The sequence below is a fragment of the Gavialis gangeticus genome, unplaced genomic scaffold (assembly GCF_001723915.1).
Source record: "Gavialis gangeticus isolate Ggan-Ray unplaced genomic scaffold, GavGan_comp1, whole genome shotgun sequence".
Taxonomy (NCBI): Eukaryota; Metazoa; Chordata; order Crocodylia; family Gavialidae; genus Gavialis; species Gavialis gangeticus.
Window position 1 is genome coordinate 34,367,872 of NW_017729025.1, and position 8,620 is coordinate 34,376,491.

The following is an 8,620-nucleotide window of genomic DNA, read 5'->3' on the forward strand; positions in this document are numbered from 1 at the left end:
GCATCCACAGATACATTGCAAGCAGGGCCAAGGAGGTGATCCTCCCTTCCATGCGACACTGGTCAGGCCACAGTTGGAGTACTGAGTCCAGTTCTGGGCACCACACTTTAGGAGAGATGCGGCTAGCATCGAGAGGGTCCAGAGGAGGGCCACTTGCATGATCCGGGGACAGCAGGGAAGATCCCATGAGGAGAGGCTACGGGACCTGAACCTGTTCAACCTTCACAAGAGAAGGCTGAGAGGGGATCTAGTGGCCATCTATAAACTTACCAGGGGGGACCAGAGGGGAATGGGAGAGAACCTGTTCCCCCAAGCACCTCCCGGAGTAACAAGGAATAACAGCCACAAGTTGTTTGAGAGTAGATTCAGGCTGGACATTAGAAGACACTATTTCACAGTCAGGGCGGCTAGGATCTGGAACCAACTTCCAAGGGAAGTGGTGTTGGCTCCTACCTTGGGGACCTTTAAGAGGAAGCTCAACATTTACCTGGCTGGGGTCATATGATCCCAGTATTCTCTCCTGCCCAGGGCAGGGGGTTGGACTTGATCTACTTAGGTACCTTCTGACCCTACATCTATGAATCTATGAATCATCTATGAAACTAGCAAATGAGCACAGAACAGAAAGGAAAAGCACAATAACAACAAGGTAAAGCTTTACCCTACTAAGTTATCTTGTTTTTCCCCCTTCTCTGTGGGGTCAGAGCACACAGTAGATAACAATCCATCTTAAGTGATAGGTCTGATCCCAACATGGGCATTTAAACTAAGGACAGAAATTACACATAAACTGGTATAAGTTTCATAGTTTCATAGTTTCTAGGGTCGGAAGGGACCTGAGCAGATCATCTAGTCTGACCCCCTGCCATGGCAGGAAGAGCACTGGGGTCAAATGACCCCAGTAAGGTGATCATCCAACCTCCTCTTAAAAACCCCCAGGGTGGGAGCCTGCACCACCTCACTTGGAAGCTGGTTCCAGACTCTAGCCGCCCTGACCGTGAAGTAGCGCCTCCTGATGTCCAACTTAAACCTTCCCTCCGCCAGCTTGTGACCATTGTTCCTGGTCACTCCTTGCGGCGCTCGGGGGAACAGGGACTCCCCTAGCGCCTGCTAATCCCCCCCCTAACCAGTTTATAACAGGCCACAAGATCCCCCCTCAGCCTTCTCTTTTGAAGGCTGAACAGGTTCAGGTCCCGCAACCTTTCCTCATAGGACCTACCCTGCTGTCCCTTGATCATACGAGTGGCCCTCCTCTGGACCCTCTCGATGCTGTCCACATCCCTCTTAAAGTGCGGCGCCCAGAACTGGACGCAGTACTCCAGCTGCGGCCTGACCAGTGCCGCATAGAGGGGGAGGATCACCTCCTTGGACCTGCTCGAGATGCATCTGTGGATGCACGACAAGGTGCAGTTGGCCTTCCTAGCCGCCTCCCCACATTGCCGACTCATGTTCATCTTGGAGTCAATAATGACTCCCAGATCCTTTTCCACCTCCGTGCTGACAAGAGGGGAGTTCCCCAGCCTGTATGTATGGTGCCGATTGTTCCTCCCCAGGTGCATCACCTTACACTTGTCTGTGTTAAACCCCATCCTGTTCTCCTCCGCCCATCCTTGTAACCTGTCTAGGTCCAACTGTAGCCTGTTGCTCCCCTCTATTGTGCCCACATCCCCCCACATCTTAGTGTCATCAGCAAACTTGAACAGGGTGCTTTGCACCCCCTCATCCAAATCACTGATGAAGATGTTGAACAGGGCGGGCCCAAGGACCGAGCCCTGTGGGACCCCACTTCCCACGTCCTTCCAGGTCGAGAAGGACCCATCCACTACCACCCTCTGGGTGCGACTCTCTAACCAGTTGGCGACCCATTGGACTGTATGGGTGTCTACGCCACAGTCCCCCAGCTTCCTAATGAGAATGGGGTGAGAGACAGTATCAAAAGCCTTCCTGAAGTCTAGGAAAACTATATCCACTGCCACCCCTGCATCCAATGATTTAGTGACCTGGTCGTAAAAGGCCACCAGGTTGGTCTGACAGGACCTGCCGCTGATGAACCCGTGCTGGTTGCCCCTGAGCATGCCGTTCCCTGCTGGCCCCTCCTGGATGTGTGCCAGAATAATTTTCTCGAACAGCTTGCCCAGGATCGAGGTAAGGCTGACTGGCCTGTAGTTCCCCGGGTCCTCTTTCCTCCCCTTTTTGAAGATGGGAACCACGTTGGCCCTCTTCCAGTCCTCCGGCACCTCTCCAGAGCACCACGAGTGTTCATAAAGCCGTGCCAGGGGACTTGCAATGACCCCAGCCAGTTCCTTTAGGACTCTAGGGTGAAGATCATCTGGGCCGGCTGACTTAAAGACGTCCAGCCCCTCCAGAAGCTCCCTAACTAAATCCTCACTCACTCTAGGCCCAGGTGAGCCTCCCCTGGGGCCCAAAGGGGGCCCAGCAGGGAGGTGGCAGTTCTGGTCCTTACTGAGGAAGACAGAGGCAAAGAAGTTATTAAATATGTTGGCTTTGTCGTCTGGCGTGACAACCAGATTCCCCATCTTGTCCTGCAAGGGCCCCACATTTCCTGGGGCCTTCTTTCTTCTCCCTATGTACTTAAAAAAGGACTTCTTGTTGTCCTTAAATGATTGGAAACTGATTCAAATCTGTTATACAACAGAAGTTCAGTGCATATACACTGCTTTCAAAATAGCTAAAACTGGTTTAAAATAAACCAGTAGTATCAGACTGTAGGATGACTGTAGGATCAGACTCAACTGATTTAGGTTAAATTTGTTTATTGAACTTCTGTCCCAGATCCCCTCCAGATTCAAGTTAACTCACAGTCCCCCCCGCATCCCAGGATGCTTTGTACCTTTCCAACAACCTGCTCCCACCCCTCCAACCCCAACAGGGTGGATGAGCTAGCATTGGCCCAAGTGGTCTGCTCCAGTCGAGCAGGGAGGCATGCTCCAGTGCCCCCTGGCTTCTGGCCTGAGCCACTGCAGGCATGTGGCTGCATTTCCGGAATCAAAAGTGAACATCTGTTCATTTGCCTATCACTTCAATCTATGCAGCTTAAACTAATCTGAGAATATTGAATCGATTCAGCCTCAGAGTTTTTGACTGTCTGTTCTTAGCCCAAATGTTCTAACTTGTACGATCTAGGGGAAAAGGATGGAACATTTGAAGAATCACGTCCATGTGAGAAATATGTTGGTCAGAAAAGAAGAACCAAGGAAACTGTGTTAACAAACCAAGGGGACTCCTAACTGAATATACAAAGAAGGCAGAGCTACTCAACAGTCTTCACAAAAAAATTAAGCTGCCAGACTCCTAATAAGGATTATCTGGATAAGGAAGGGGCCAAGCTAAGGGAGATAACAAAAAGACAGTCAGACAGCTTTTTTTGGTTCTGAATGAATTCAAGTCAGCAGGATTGTATGAGCTTTATCCCTGGGTCTTGAAGGAACTAGCAGAGGAGATCTCAGAGCCCTTGGCAATCATCTTCATGAAGTCACAGGAGATGGACCAGGTACTGGAGGACTGGAGAAGGACCAACATAGTGCCCCTCTTTAAAAAAATGCAAGGAGGAGGACCCGTGGAGCTACAGACTGGTTAGCCTCACTTTAGTACCTGGGAAGTTACTGGAGCGTATTCTAAGGAAGGCCATCTGCAAGCATCTGGTGGTGGCTGATTGCAAGCATTCAGTATGGATTTATGAAAAATAAATCATGTCAAACAAACCTGATCTACTTCTTTGGCAATGTAACTACTTGGGTGAATTAAGTGAATGCTGCAGATATAGCGTATCTGGACTTCAGCAAGGCTTTTGACAAGGTCCCACATGACCTCATAAAAAAACCCTGGATAAGCGTGGGCTAGATAAAACTACTACAAACTGGATAGATAACTAGCATAATAGTTGTAAGCAAAGAATAATTATTAATGGGCCTATGTCAAAATGGCAGGAGGTTTTGAGTGGAGTCCTACAGGGGTTTGTCCTGGACCGAGTGCTGGTCAACAATTGGGACGCTGGCATAGGAAGCTTCCTGAGCAAGTCTGCAGATAACAAAAAAGTGTGAAGGACTGTGAACATGTTAGAGGATGTGAGAACAATTCAGAAGAATCCTGACATATTGGAAAGTTGGACTAGAGCTAACAGGATTAAGTTCAATGGGTACTTCTACAGAATATGCTTTACTGTGCAATAGCATGGTTTGCTGTGCAGTAAGCATGTGCATCTACACGTGCACGTGCTTCCTGAGCAGTAAACCTTGCTAATTTCAAGTAAATTTGCTACCTGCAAATGCAAGTAGCAAATTAACTTTCATAGAATCATAGAAAATTAGGGTTGGAAGGGACCTCAGGAGGTCACCTAGTCCAACCCCCTGCAAATCTGCGCCTGCTTCCTTGCATGTGTAGATACCTGCCCAGGAGCATTTGCTCATGCGTAAATGTATCTTGGATCAAATGCATGTGTAGATGCACCCACTGTGGACAAATGCAAGGTGCTGCACCTTGGGAGGAATAATCAAAAACACAAATATAAAATGGGGGACACCTGGCAGGATGGCAGCTCTATGGAAAAGGACTTTGGAGTCTTAGTACACCACAGACCCAATATGATGTAGTAATGTGATGCAGCTGCACAAAAAGTGAATGCAGTTTTTGGATGCATCAATAAGCATTAGGTGCAAGACACAGGAGGTGATAGTGTCTCTCTACTCGGCACTGGTTAGTACTCATCTGGAATAGTGTGAGCAGTTCTGTGCTCCACCTTTTAAAAAGGATGTGGAGAAGTTAGAGCAGGCACTGAGGTGGCAACAAAGATGGTAAAGGGCTTGGAAAGCAAGTAATATGAGGAGAGGCTGAAGGAGCTAGGCATGTTCAGCTTGTGGAAAAGGTGCTTAAGAGGGGACATGATAACAGTCTTAAAATACCTGAAGGGCTGCCATAAAAAATAGAGGAAGTACCTGTTCTCTCTTGCTGCAGAGAAGGATGTAGACTAATGGCTTGAAGTCACAGCAAAGTAATTGTAGATTGGATATCTGGAAAAACTTCTTCACTATGAGAGTAGTGAGGCAGTTAAATAGAGTGCCTAGGGAAGGCACTGGACTCTTCATCACTGGAGGTTCTCAAGAAGAGGCTGCATCCAGTTCTGGGCTCCTGCATCCAATTCTGGGCTCCACAATTTTAAAAGGATGTGGAGAAACTTGAGAGAGTGCAGAGGAGAGCCACACGCATGATCAGAGGGCAGGAGAACAGGTCTTATGATGAGAGGCTGAGAGCCATGGAACTCTTCAGCCTGGAAAAGTGCAGGCTCAGGGGGGACCTGGTGACTGTCTATAAGTATATAAGGGGTGTACATCAGCATCTCGGGGAACGCCTGTTCACCAGAGCACCCCAAGGAATGGCAAGATCAAATAGTCATAAACTCCTTCAAGACCTTTGGGGCTTTGCTGGTGGTTCCCCTCCCCCCCCCTTTTGTTTTCTGCTATACAGGCCAGGATGTTTTCAAGCTTCCCTAGGGGTATTGTGTGTTGGCTACAACTAAGGCTGAGGACTGCAACTGAGGTGTGTTGATTCTCTTGCTAGGAGCAAAGCTGGAAGTTTCTGCCTAGAAGGTCTTGCCCCTCTCCTCAGGGTCAGACCGATTGCCATATTTGGAGTCAGGAAGGAGTTTTACCCCATGGTCAAATTGGTATGGACTGTGGGGGTTTTTGCCTTCCTCCATAGTGGTGGATGTGGCCCTCTATCCAGGACCTCTTGAGTGTACATTGACAAAACATTATAGAAGCAGGACATTTGATGCTGTGGTTCCCTTACTTCACCTGTGGCAGATTAGGGTGTTAGGTCTATGTTGTGTCAGGGTTGAGGGTAGTCTTATATAAACTTGAGACTATAGTTGTATGGGATGGTTTGGATAGAGATGATCTTGCCTCTGGGGGCAGGACTAGATGACCCCTGGAGTTCTCTTCCACCCCTATTTCTCTATGACTCTAACCTACAATCTCTGTTACAAGACAGTAATAGCAGGAATATCTGTTCTTGTTGAGTGACTTCTTGTAATGATTTACAAAGTTATTATTCAGGACAACTCCTTACAATCCTTTCTGAAATGCCTTCCCAATGATTATAGCCATTCCTTGGTTGGGAACGCTGCTGGCCACTGACTATTTTTAACATTACCTTTGAATAAAATCCATCAGAGTTGATCAAAGCAAAATGTACAGCACCATCTGCTGTAGATACTTTGAAGTAATTATCTTCACATGCATACTTTATTTCTAGTCTCCACATCTGAGAAACTTAACTAGATATACATTTATCAAGAAAATAATCTAGCCATAGCATTTATCAGCCATCCTTGTGTATTGCAAGTAAGTTTGTGTTACAATGTAATATTTCTCTTAAGCTTGTCAGATAAGAATGGGTATAAATGAGTATATTATAATTCTTAATCCATAACACTTCCTACTATCCTTACACATTTCACATAGGGCTATGTGATCTGAGCAGGGTAATACACAGCTTCCAGGAGAAGTCCAGGGTCACATTCTCAGTTATCCTTGTGCAAGCCATTCCTTAACTGGAGTAAAAACTAGACAAAAATGGATTTTAGTCACTTTCATCAGTGGATATTAAATCTGAAAACACAGAAGGAGCAGACCTGTTGATTAAGGGTGTGCTATTTTCACAATTTTTTAAAGAGTTCAAGAAAGATGCCAAAGAAATGAGCACCATGTAAATATCATTTGCACCTTGGAACCATTATCTTTATTTATAGGTGGGCAGCAAAAGGCAAAGATCATGAAATCCTGTAGCTCATACGATTTTCCAAGGAGTTTTGAGGTGCCCAAATGTAACTGAAATCCTCTTGAATTTCTTTTAAAGTCCAAGCCTAGATTTTTAAAAATGGACTCTGGGTGTAGCCCCAGCCCTTGTGTCCAGAACTGAACCTGTACTTTTGCATTGACATTAAGCTACAGGTGCAGATATATATCACAAGCATTTGTGCCTGTCATTCACTGCAGCTTAAAAAATGTTGTTGCAAAGTTATAAGTTAAAAAAAAATGGTGGCCAGATTCTAGTTCAGTGGAAAATCAAATTCTAAGTGGCTAGGAAAAGTCCAAGCAAAGACTATACTAGTGTGTGGCAGAAGTGAGAATGTGAACAGCATCTTCTGCTGCCCAGAACTTTATTCAAGCTCCTGGACATACCACCTCGTAGATAATGGTTTCTTTCAAAGTACATTAGTAGTGTAGTAACAAAACAGCATTGTGGCTAGTATCAACCTCAGAGAACAATAGAGGTCACATTGATTCATTGTAAGGAGTATCTTCAGAATCCATTTTAGAACTTGACTAGATAAACAAAGCCAAAAATGTACAAAGCCTTTTTTCCCCGGCATAATTTCAAAACTAATGCTATGAACCAATGTAATATGCTGATTTAAGAAAAAAAATAAAAATTTGCAATTGTGATCATTTTTAGCACAAACATAAAGACTTATTTCCCTTGACAGAACAACAACAATTAAAAGAAGATATTCACAATGGTATGAATTTTGAAATGGAAAAACAAATGACCCTGGTAGGCTTTATCATACAGATTAGAACATCAAAAGTTATAGCATCCACACAATAGTAAAGCCATAATTTAATGCAATACCATTCTAGATTTTCCATAGGCAAGCCATTCCAGTGTTTATTATTCAATTCTGCCAACCTGTTAAATATGAAAAAAGTTACTGGGTGTCTAGCAAATTGAAATGCACTAGATCCTGTATTTGTTTACCATTCTGTACTGCAGAGGTTACTGTACACTGGTTTGTGTTAAAATATTTCATGATAACATCTGAATTTATGATTTAGGCATGTATTCATAAAATCCATTTTCACAATAAAAGCAAACGACATGAAATAATTTCTGCTTGCAAAGCAGAAAATTAATCCAATTTATAAAAGACAATAGAATAATAAAATACAGCATAAGTGTGATCCTTGCTGTATCGTTACAACAAATCCTCCTGTCAGCAGGAGATTAATTAAGAATGTAATTAGGGAGAAACCACCTCTTTATAGGAAGGCAAATTCCTAAAATTTTCTCTTACTGAGAGACTGTGGGCTTATTTCCCCTGCCTCAGCTCTCAGTTTAGAACTGTAATTTCCCAGTTTGCCCTTACACTGAACCTTCCCCAATCAGATTTAATTTGTCTCTTGAAAAGTGGCCTGCAAAGGTTTTTTAAGGACTGTTTTTCTGCTATATTTTATGTTAGAAATAATTAAGGATGCCAATTTCCTCCATTGCTCCAGCTCTGAGTGGAAAAAATAGACCCATGTGTTCTGACAACTCCCACTGGATCACATTGAACAGCTGCTCCTCTTCCCCCGGTTTTGTCACAGGATATAATTATTCTCCCAACCCTAAAAAACAGAAGGATGCCCCTTGCATGCAGTAAAAATAAAAAGTCTCTGCAGAAGAAGTGCTCTCAGCTTCACTCAAGGTTTGACCCACGTGGCAGGTGAAAATGCAGTTAATTTAATAACAATTTGCTTCTCTGTAAAACCTTGTATCTATGGTTCTCAGAGCTCTTTACAAATGGGGGCAGGCTGAAGGAGACGGGGGCGCAGGTGGTGTT